Source organism: Carlito syrichta, unplaced genomic scaffold (genome assembly GCF_000164805.1).
Source record: "Carlito syrichta isolate Samal-C Ts95f unplaced genomic scaffold, Tarsius_syrichta-2.0.1 Scaffold314328, whole genome shotgun sequence".
Lineage (NCBI taxonomy): Eukaryota > Metazoa > Chordata > Mammalia > Primates > Tarsiidae > Carlito > Carlito syrichta.
The window spans coordinates 511,081-519,490 of record NW_007258424.1 but is presented as its reverse complement, the minus strand read 5'-3'; the positions used below and the strand labels follow the sequence as shown (position 1 = coordinate 519,490).

Sequence of the window (8,410 nt, the reverse complement as noted above, 5' to 3'; positions counted from 1 at the left end):
CTGCACTCCAGTCTGGGTGACAGAGTGAGACTCCAACTCAAAAAAAAAAAAAAAGTCATTCACCAAAATCATCTTCTTTTGATGCCCACATGCCTCAGTCAAAGACTTCTTATCCACTAAATGAAAGGGAATTAAACTACACAACAACTGCTAAGACCCCCTCCAAATGGTATCCTATGTTAAACAAGTCCCACTCTATGTACAAGTTAGCTTTTAACATCACTTTTGACCTCAAAATTAACTAGATCAAAAAGTTAGACTTAGCATAACCCTATTTTTTAAGTGACAGCATTCCTAATGGTAGAACACCTTTGGTGAGTATAACTGAGCACCCAAAAAATTACTTTATTTAAAACAGTAAGAGCCTGGTGATAGTAACTCTGTGATAGAAAAGAAACAGCCACAGCACCTCTCAGCTGTGTTCAAGGGTAAGCCCCACATGGAAAATTCCGACCTGTGTTGTTCTAAGGAAATGCAGAGCAACCATAAACAAGCAGGATGGCTCACACTGCCTGACCTCTGAGCGGGCGCATTCCCAGAAAGAGTGCCAACTGGGTTGCCTCCCGGCCTTTCCTTGAAGCACCCAGTTCTGTTCTTGGTAAAAAAGATCTGGTTGGCACTTCCTTTGCTACCTTGGTACAAAGTTCATGAAGATGCTAATCTGATCCACCCTGGAACATTTCCTCCCTTCATAAAACCCTTTCTCCAAAGACAAAGCAAACAGTGATACAGAACACAAGAAACCAAGACGCCAGCCATGGTCAAGGGCAAGGATAAGAGAGTGTGCATCAGAGAGAACGCACGGAAAGAACATTCTGTCAAGGCCTGCGCCTGACCCACCCACCCACATAGCACCCCTGATGTCAGATGTGGCCCTGGCAAGTCCCTTGCTTCTTCCCTCTCCCAAATCAGATAATTATACCTTCTAACACACTGCTGAGAGGAACAAATGAGGCAAGTGTGGGAACGTATTTTTTGCACTGGAAAGCCGAACTCCCCATCTCAATTTTTAAAAACATACATCACGTTTTGATTTGTAAAAATATCAGTTTTCTCTAATGATCTCTGACATTTCAAAATATTTTTTTTTCATTTTCCATTTTAAATCATTAAGCTGTTTCAACCTAAACACATACCCTTTCCTAAGATGCAGTTATTCCCTCACCTACCCAGGTGAGCATGTCCCCATCCTCAGCTTGCCCACCCCTGCACGATGCCCATTAAGGTGGTCCCGTGACCCTCCCCTGCCACAATGTGGCATCTGCCTTTTTTCCTGCTCTCCTTTCATTTCACTTAGTACCCTGGTACAGACCTTGCTATCAATATGAAGACTTTGTACTTATGCTGCCATAAACACAGCCACCAAACTACTCAGCAGTCTGAAGTCCAAACTCAGATCTGCAAAGACATGAGTATTATTAAAAAGTTATTGGCACAAAAGTTTGACAAGTTTCTCAAAAGTCCTCTCTCCCTCATCCACACTCTTGGGAGGACACCACCTGTTGCCTTGAAGCGTGGCAATCAGGAAATCCTCTTCCAATAACAAGAACAGACAGTCCACCTCAATCTATAGGAAAAGGAATCAAATTGTTGCGTTATAAATTCAATTATTGGGATGATCTAGGAAAGTAACTCAAATTCCTGCAGCTCTTACCTGGGTTTTTTTTCTTCTTCTTCCTGAAAACTAACCAAGAACAACAATTCACTCAATGCTTAGGGCTATCTACCGTAAATAATAAAATGTATGTGTCAATAACACAGAGGCATCCCTGAGAACCACCTACCAAAAGAAACACGAAATAGCTACATCTCACGTAGGAACATGAATTGCTAACTCGCAGCTTGGCAAGGCCTGGACTTCTCAAGTATAGGACACAGCCATGACTGACTAAGGCCATCAGACAAAGAAAAACGGCAACGAAGTCTCCTCATTCTTCCAGGGACCCAAAGGTCTCTTCATAGCTTAGGCATCAACTCAGCCAGAAGCCAGCCTACCCGCAGGCTGAAGCCCTGGCCCTCCAATCTCTCCTGTTCTCCTCCGCCTTCTCTTTCTTCCCTCCTCCGACTTGACTAGGAATTCATTCACAGTCTGCTCTCCTGGTTCCATCCACCATGTCCTTGTTTCTACTTACACCCCAATCATTTAGAGATCTGATTTAAAAAAGAAAGCACACACATGGAATATTCATCAGTCAGAAGAAAGAAGAAAATTCTGACACATGCTGCAACGTGAGGAACCCTTGGAGATGTTACGCTAAGTGATAAAGGCACTCACGAAAAAGATAAAAAGATAAACACTATGTGATTCCACTAACAGGGGAGAGCTGGAATTGCAGTCAGTTCAGAGACAGAAAGTGGGGCCTAAGTATCTAAATTGATACCACAGTCCCAGCTCTGGGTTGCCTGAGATCTGTGGGGAGAGGAATGGAAAGTTAGTGTTTAATGGGTACAGAGTTTCAATCTGAGAAGATTCAAAAAAATCTGGAGCTGGATGGTGGTGATGACTGCACAATATTGTGAACGTACTTAATGCCACTGAACTGTACACTTAAAAATGGTGATTATGGCAAATTTTATGTTATATATATTTTACTTACAACACTTTTTTTTTAATTTTCAAGAAAGAAAGAAACGGATCCCTGTTTTGCAAGTTCTCCTGCTCAGTGGACATGAGCAGGTCTATGCCCTTCCCTGGAATATCCCTGTCCACAGCATCTCATCTGTAATCATATGTCTCAACTCCCAGGTCTGGATGCATAGGAGTCTTAATTGCGGAGACCCTGTCACCTTCTGTAATGTATTTTCCCTGTTTATCTACTCCCCTGCAATTTACTAAGCGCCGACGACATGCCAGGCTCTGTCTTGGGCACTGGAGAGCAACTGGCAAGCATGAATCTCAGAGAACACTTTTTCCACTAGGGAGACAGGCATAAAACAAGTCAAAAGACAGCAGTGACGAGTGAGTGCCAGGATAAAAGAAGCATCTGACAACGTCAGGAGAGAGGCCTTCTCAGTTCTAATCTGAGTGAGACGGCATGCTCCTCTGCCCGTCACCTCCCAAACAACTTGCAACCACTCGCTCGCAACATGGCTTTATCCACTGAAGCCAGTAATCTTCATAAAGTCTTTGGATTTTTTGGCCCATGTAAGTTAACAATAGTAGCAGCAACTTATCCCTTCCAACCATAGTCATCCACAGATCTCTTTCCCCAAATAATAATGTAATTCACCCGTAAAATTACCTACCTATTACTGCTTTAAAAAGAAAAAAAAGAAACATCCTGAAAGGCTCTACTGTCGCCCCAGTCCCACCGTGTCAGCAGCCAAAATCAAGTGAAGATATAAGTCGTTCTTGAAGGCCACCCTTCCTGTTCCTACCCACGTCCTGGTGCCGCCCAGGCCTTTCCTACAGCTCTTGTTTGTGCTTCATCTGAGACTTGAAACCCTGGGCAGGGACACTTTGTCAGTGCTTGAGACACAATAAAATATTAACTATGGTGAGTCAATAACACAGTGTAAGATGCCCACGTAACTCCCAGAAGAGGCCTAAGTATCTAAATTGATACCACAGACCCAAGACAGAAATACACTCACAATTCTCTTTTTTTAAATACAAGAAGAGTGCACTGAAAATAACAAGTTCTTACTCAGGGGACCTCCTGTGGGCAAGATGACAGAAGAAAGTGATGCATCTGCAGACCTGGTTAGGTCAAACTCAAGGAAAAAATCTAGGCAGTGGGATCTAAAGAAAGCAGATACTGGCTCCAGAGAAAGAGGGTCTAAGAGTCAGGTATGCTCAGACTACTACACCACCAAGGGGTAAAGAGCCAGGGAAGCTGGTGTAAACTTCATGGGAGGCAATCTGGTGACATATATAAGAGGCAGTATAAACACATGACCCTATAACAGAACCGTTCTTCATGATGTGCTCTTCAAGCGTCCTTTCCTCTCTGGCTTTGCCAGCCTTCTTCCTACCTGCACCTGTCATTCCACATCGCTACATTCCTCTGGGCCCTGTAAAGTTGGCTGGGGAAAGACCATCATCCCTCACACACTCACTGCAGAATGTCTGACACCAAGCCCATGTCTGATACGTGGCAGGCACCAAACATTTCAAATAAATGGACTTTGGGGATTGAGAAGTGTCCTAAAAATGTAAGTGAATGAATGTTTGCTTCAATTTTTGAAACAGTGAAATATTGGCACCAATTAAGTATCGAACTGGATGAGTACATTGAGCTACAGCCACAGGGTTGAATGCTGTGAAGCTGGTAAGAATCTCACGTGCCTATGGTTTCCAAGGGTGTGGATTCAGGAACAGTGCAGAGATATGGGCAACTCCCCATCCTGCCAGCTCCCCAGAAGCCAATCTGGTGAGGAGAAAAAAAAGCCCAAATAATCATATCAGAAGCTCCAGATCCACAAGAAATGTGAAAAAGGAAGGAGATCCCACTCCCTCATCTTCCACATCTGGTCTAGTGGCATGCCAGTCCTCTTTGCTCTTTTGCTGTGTTACCATAGCACAAGTCAAAAAGGCACCTTATGTTGATGTCAATCTCACAACTGGTATAATGAAGCTCAAGCATGAGCAAGAGGAGGAAAAACGATGCAGCAAGCAAAAGAAAATGAGCTGAGGACAGAAAGTTCTTAGGAAGAGACTCCGTCCTAGAAGAAAGTGAAACACTCAAGGAAGAAAAAAAAATTCACACTCCAACACAATATAATGGGAACATGAATTCAATAAGATAAGAGTTCATGGAGAAGATGATGAAACAATAGATTAAAGGGATGCCAGGAACCGAAGAAAATGAACTGAGGATCAAAACAACATGACAACAAAATTAGTAGATAAGTTAAAAGCATCGAGGTACAAAATTCATTGCTGAAAACTGAGTTAACTCAGAAGAATGAGTTATGAGGAGAACGGACAGTATAGGTGAAAAAGACTGAGAAAAGGAAATAGAAATGAACAGCAGACAACACCTATATGACGACATGAAGTAACGCTGGAGAAGTCAGTAAACTGAATGTAGAATGCATCAAACAAAATACATAATATAGACACAGAATGATAGAAGGAAATCTCCTGAACCAATTAAAGAAATCAATCTGCAGACTGCAAGAGTATAACCTGTTCCAAAAAATTTTTACACACTCTTCTCATGGCAATAACAGATTCTAATCAAGTTACTAAAAGCATCAATGATAAAGACAGAGTTGTGTGCACACAAAAAATCATTACCCACAAATGGGGAAAAAAAATCAGACCAGAGAGGAGGTCTTCTTAATATCCTACCAAATACCAGAAGACCCTGGGCATATATATAGCCACCAAGCTCTAGTGTGGCCTTGGACTATCATACCCAGCCAAAGTGTCACTCAGGTCCAAAAACAAGCAGTAAATATTTGCAAACATAAAAACATTCAGAGAATAGGACACTCATGAGACATTTCTGAGGTTAAAAAATAAAGCAAACCAAGAATCCAGCCAACATTTTTTTTTTTTTTGAGTTGGAGTCTCACTCTGTCACCCACACTGGAGTGTGGTGGCACATTCACGGCCACCACAGCCTCAACTTGCTGAGCTCAGGTGATCCTTCCACCTCAGACTTCAAAGTAGCTAGAACTATAGGCACACACCACCACAACCAGGTAACTTTTTTGATTTACTGTAAAGAAGAGATCTTGCCAAGTATCCTAGACTGGTCTTAAACCCCTGGGCTCAGGCAATCCTCTTGCCTCCACCTCCCAAAGTGCTGGGATTACAGGTATAAACCACCACACCCAGCAGAATCCAGCTAATTAAGAGATGAACCAAAACACAAGATTCAAGATTGAGAAAGCCATATCTGAGTAGAAACATTAAGTCAATTAAAATGAGAACTGAACTAAACAATGAAAGGACACAATGGGAACTACAATCTAAAACTTATTATAAAAAGTCTTCAAAATGAAAACTAAGAGGCAGGAAGGGGAATAAGAATGCTGGCACCCTTGACCTGGAGGGTAGGAGCCAATGAACATTATCAGAATTAAAACAATGTTCTTCAAAAGCCACAATTCTAACCTGTAATGCTTTAAAAAAAAAATCTTCCCTTAACCTTATATGAACCTTTCAGAAAATAATCTCTCTTGTTTTAAAGAAACATTTATACGAAATTTAACATTTCCTTGATTTCACTTCAACTTCTTTCCTTCTATTGAAATCCAGTAAACCAAATACTTTGGCTATAAAATAACATTGACAGACAAGTTACATTTTTATGAAAGTACTTCTAGCCATCTTTCCAACGATCCTTATACCTCTCCAAATGCACCAGAAAGTTACCTGAGATGATGTTTACCTTGTGCAACTAGAGGTCACTTGAGGTGGCTGGGATTTGGAATGATATTTTATTATCTGTACTTTCCTGTGTTAATTGATTTATTTATACTGAGCATGCATCATCTTTGTCATTTTACGCAAATACAGAATGATTCATCTTAATTAAAAAATAAAACATGCTGAGAGGCTAATAGTGATTAGTATTGGATGGTGAGATCTGGGTGAGAATTCTCTGCTTTGTACTTTCTGTATTTTTCCAGGGGGAAAAAAATCCAAGTTGATAGAAAACATGAGGTGATGCTGAAAATTTGTGGTACCTAAGAAAGTGTTCAGAAAAAACACAAAACTAGAAAACTTCTATGAATATCTGAAGACAGAAAATTAGCATTGGATAAAGGGTTACAGATGATTTTTTTTCCTTCTTTCTTATATACTTTTTAGCACCTGGAAGGTGAACATGTATTATCTGTGTAAAAGAAAGACACGTTTTGGCTTTGGTTTTTACGAGAAGGGGTTTCTCAGGAAGTGACGACTCCTCACCTGAGAGGGACCTGAATGGATAAAGCACCAGGTGACGCCTGCAGGCGCAACAGAAACCTCCAAGGGAGAAGACGAACAAGTAACGGCTACATTCCCTTAGCAAGCGGCTGTCCAACAATTCATCCCCTCAGCACAAATGTGGAATAAAGAGGTGAAGGCCGTCCTAAGCCAGGCACAGCCCTCAGAACTTGCCTCTATCCCCACCATCCCAATATTGTAACACTGGGAGCACGTTTGTTAAGTGACAAATAAGATTAAGAAGAAATTGGCTCGACTCATACTCGACAAAATATGAGCACCCTGAAACACACCACTCAAAAGCCTGGCATGCCCAAGCTCTGCTGCCCAAGATTACAGCCTTTATGTGCTTTTTGATGGATGGAAAGGAAGAAAGGGAGGGAGGGAAAGAAGGCTGGGGAGGGGAGGGGAGAGGAGGGAAGGGGAGGGAGAAGTTTCTAGAAGCAGGTGAGGTTCTAAAGGGGTTACCTTCAAGCTTCACGGACATGCAGATACTCGGCATGCTTAGACCTTAATGTTTGGAATATTCCAACTGGAACAAAACTCACCAGTGGCTATGGCCCAGTAAACGTCTGATCCATTCAGTAACTCACCACATGCTATGGGAGAATACACCTGGGACCCAGGAACTTGAAGCAGAATTCGAAACGGAGCGACTCGTGCACTGGAATCCAACACTGCATCCAGGGCACCCACCAGGCGACCTTCAAAAGAAGAGAGAGTGCACCTGTGAGCACAGGGCCTGGCCAGGCCCGTCAGCATGCCGCTGCCCGCTCCTCGTCCATGCGAGGCAGGGTCACTTCTGGACTCCATGCGGAGAGGCAAGTTTCATGTCCACTTCTTTGACACACCACATAAGAGTCCAAGATCCAGGAGGCCAGGAGCTCCGTCTGCCTTTATCCATTTTCCTAGCCTCTGAAGCAGGACCTGGCATTTGCAGGCACTCGACACCAATTTGCTGAATCCATGAGTAAATGAACCAAGGGCCTGGACCAGTCACTAGCCTAGCTAAGGCAATATGATACAATACATAAATAACCAGGGGCTCTGAAGTCTGAGTGTCTGATTTGAACCCTGTTCCACCACTTCTAAGCTGTGTGGACTTAGGCAAGTTATTTAACTTCTCTGGGCCTGGTTTCCTTGTTTATGAAATAAAATAATCATAGTATACCTACTTCATAGGGTAACTGTAAGAATTAAATGAGTTAATACAGTCAACATTCAAAGCACTTAGACTAGTGCTAGGCCCATAAGAAGTACTATGTAATTATAATTATGTAATAATAATCATTAATAATAATTATATAGTAATTATAATTTTATCATTATCCTCCTCTCCAGTATGGTCGAATCATCCCTGCCTACTCCAGAAGGGTACTGTAAGAAGCAAACAAGAAAACGTATAAAAGCCCTTCACCAACCAAAGAGTGCACAATGTGAGTAAAGGATGAGCATTCTGCAATCACGAGTGGCATCAAGAATCAATGGCAGGCACAAAAAACTAAAACAGAAACAAAAAAACACCAA

The 8,410-nt window shown here is 42.2% G+C and overlaps 1 protein-coding gene across 2 annotated transcripts in view; it reads right to left on the bottom strand.

Annotated features, from left to right (window-relative positions):
- Positions 1 to 7,581, bottom strand: part of TBC1D8 (TBC1 domain family member 8) — a 72,273-nt gene extending 64,692 nt beyond the window's left edge. Inside the window, exon 1 of one of the 2 annotated variants that reach the window (XM_021719225.1) lies at positions 7,432 to 7,581. The gene's annotated coding sequence lies outside the window, so the exon portion shown is untranslated. The remainder of the gene's footprint in view (positions 1 to 7,431) is intronic. The other variant, XM_008071433.1, reaches the window with a different exon arrangement.
- Between the last annotated feature and the right edge of the window lie 829 nt (positions 7,582 to 8,410).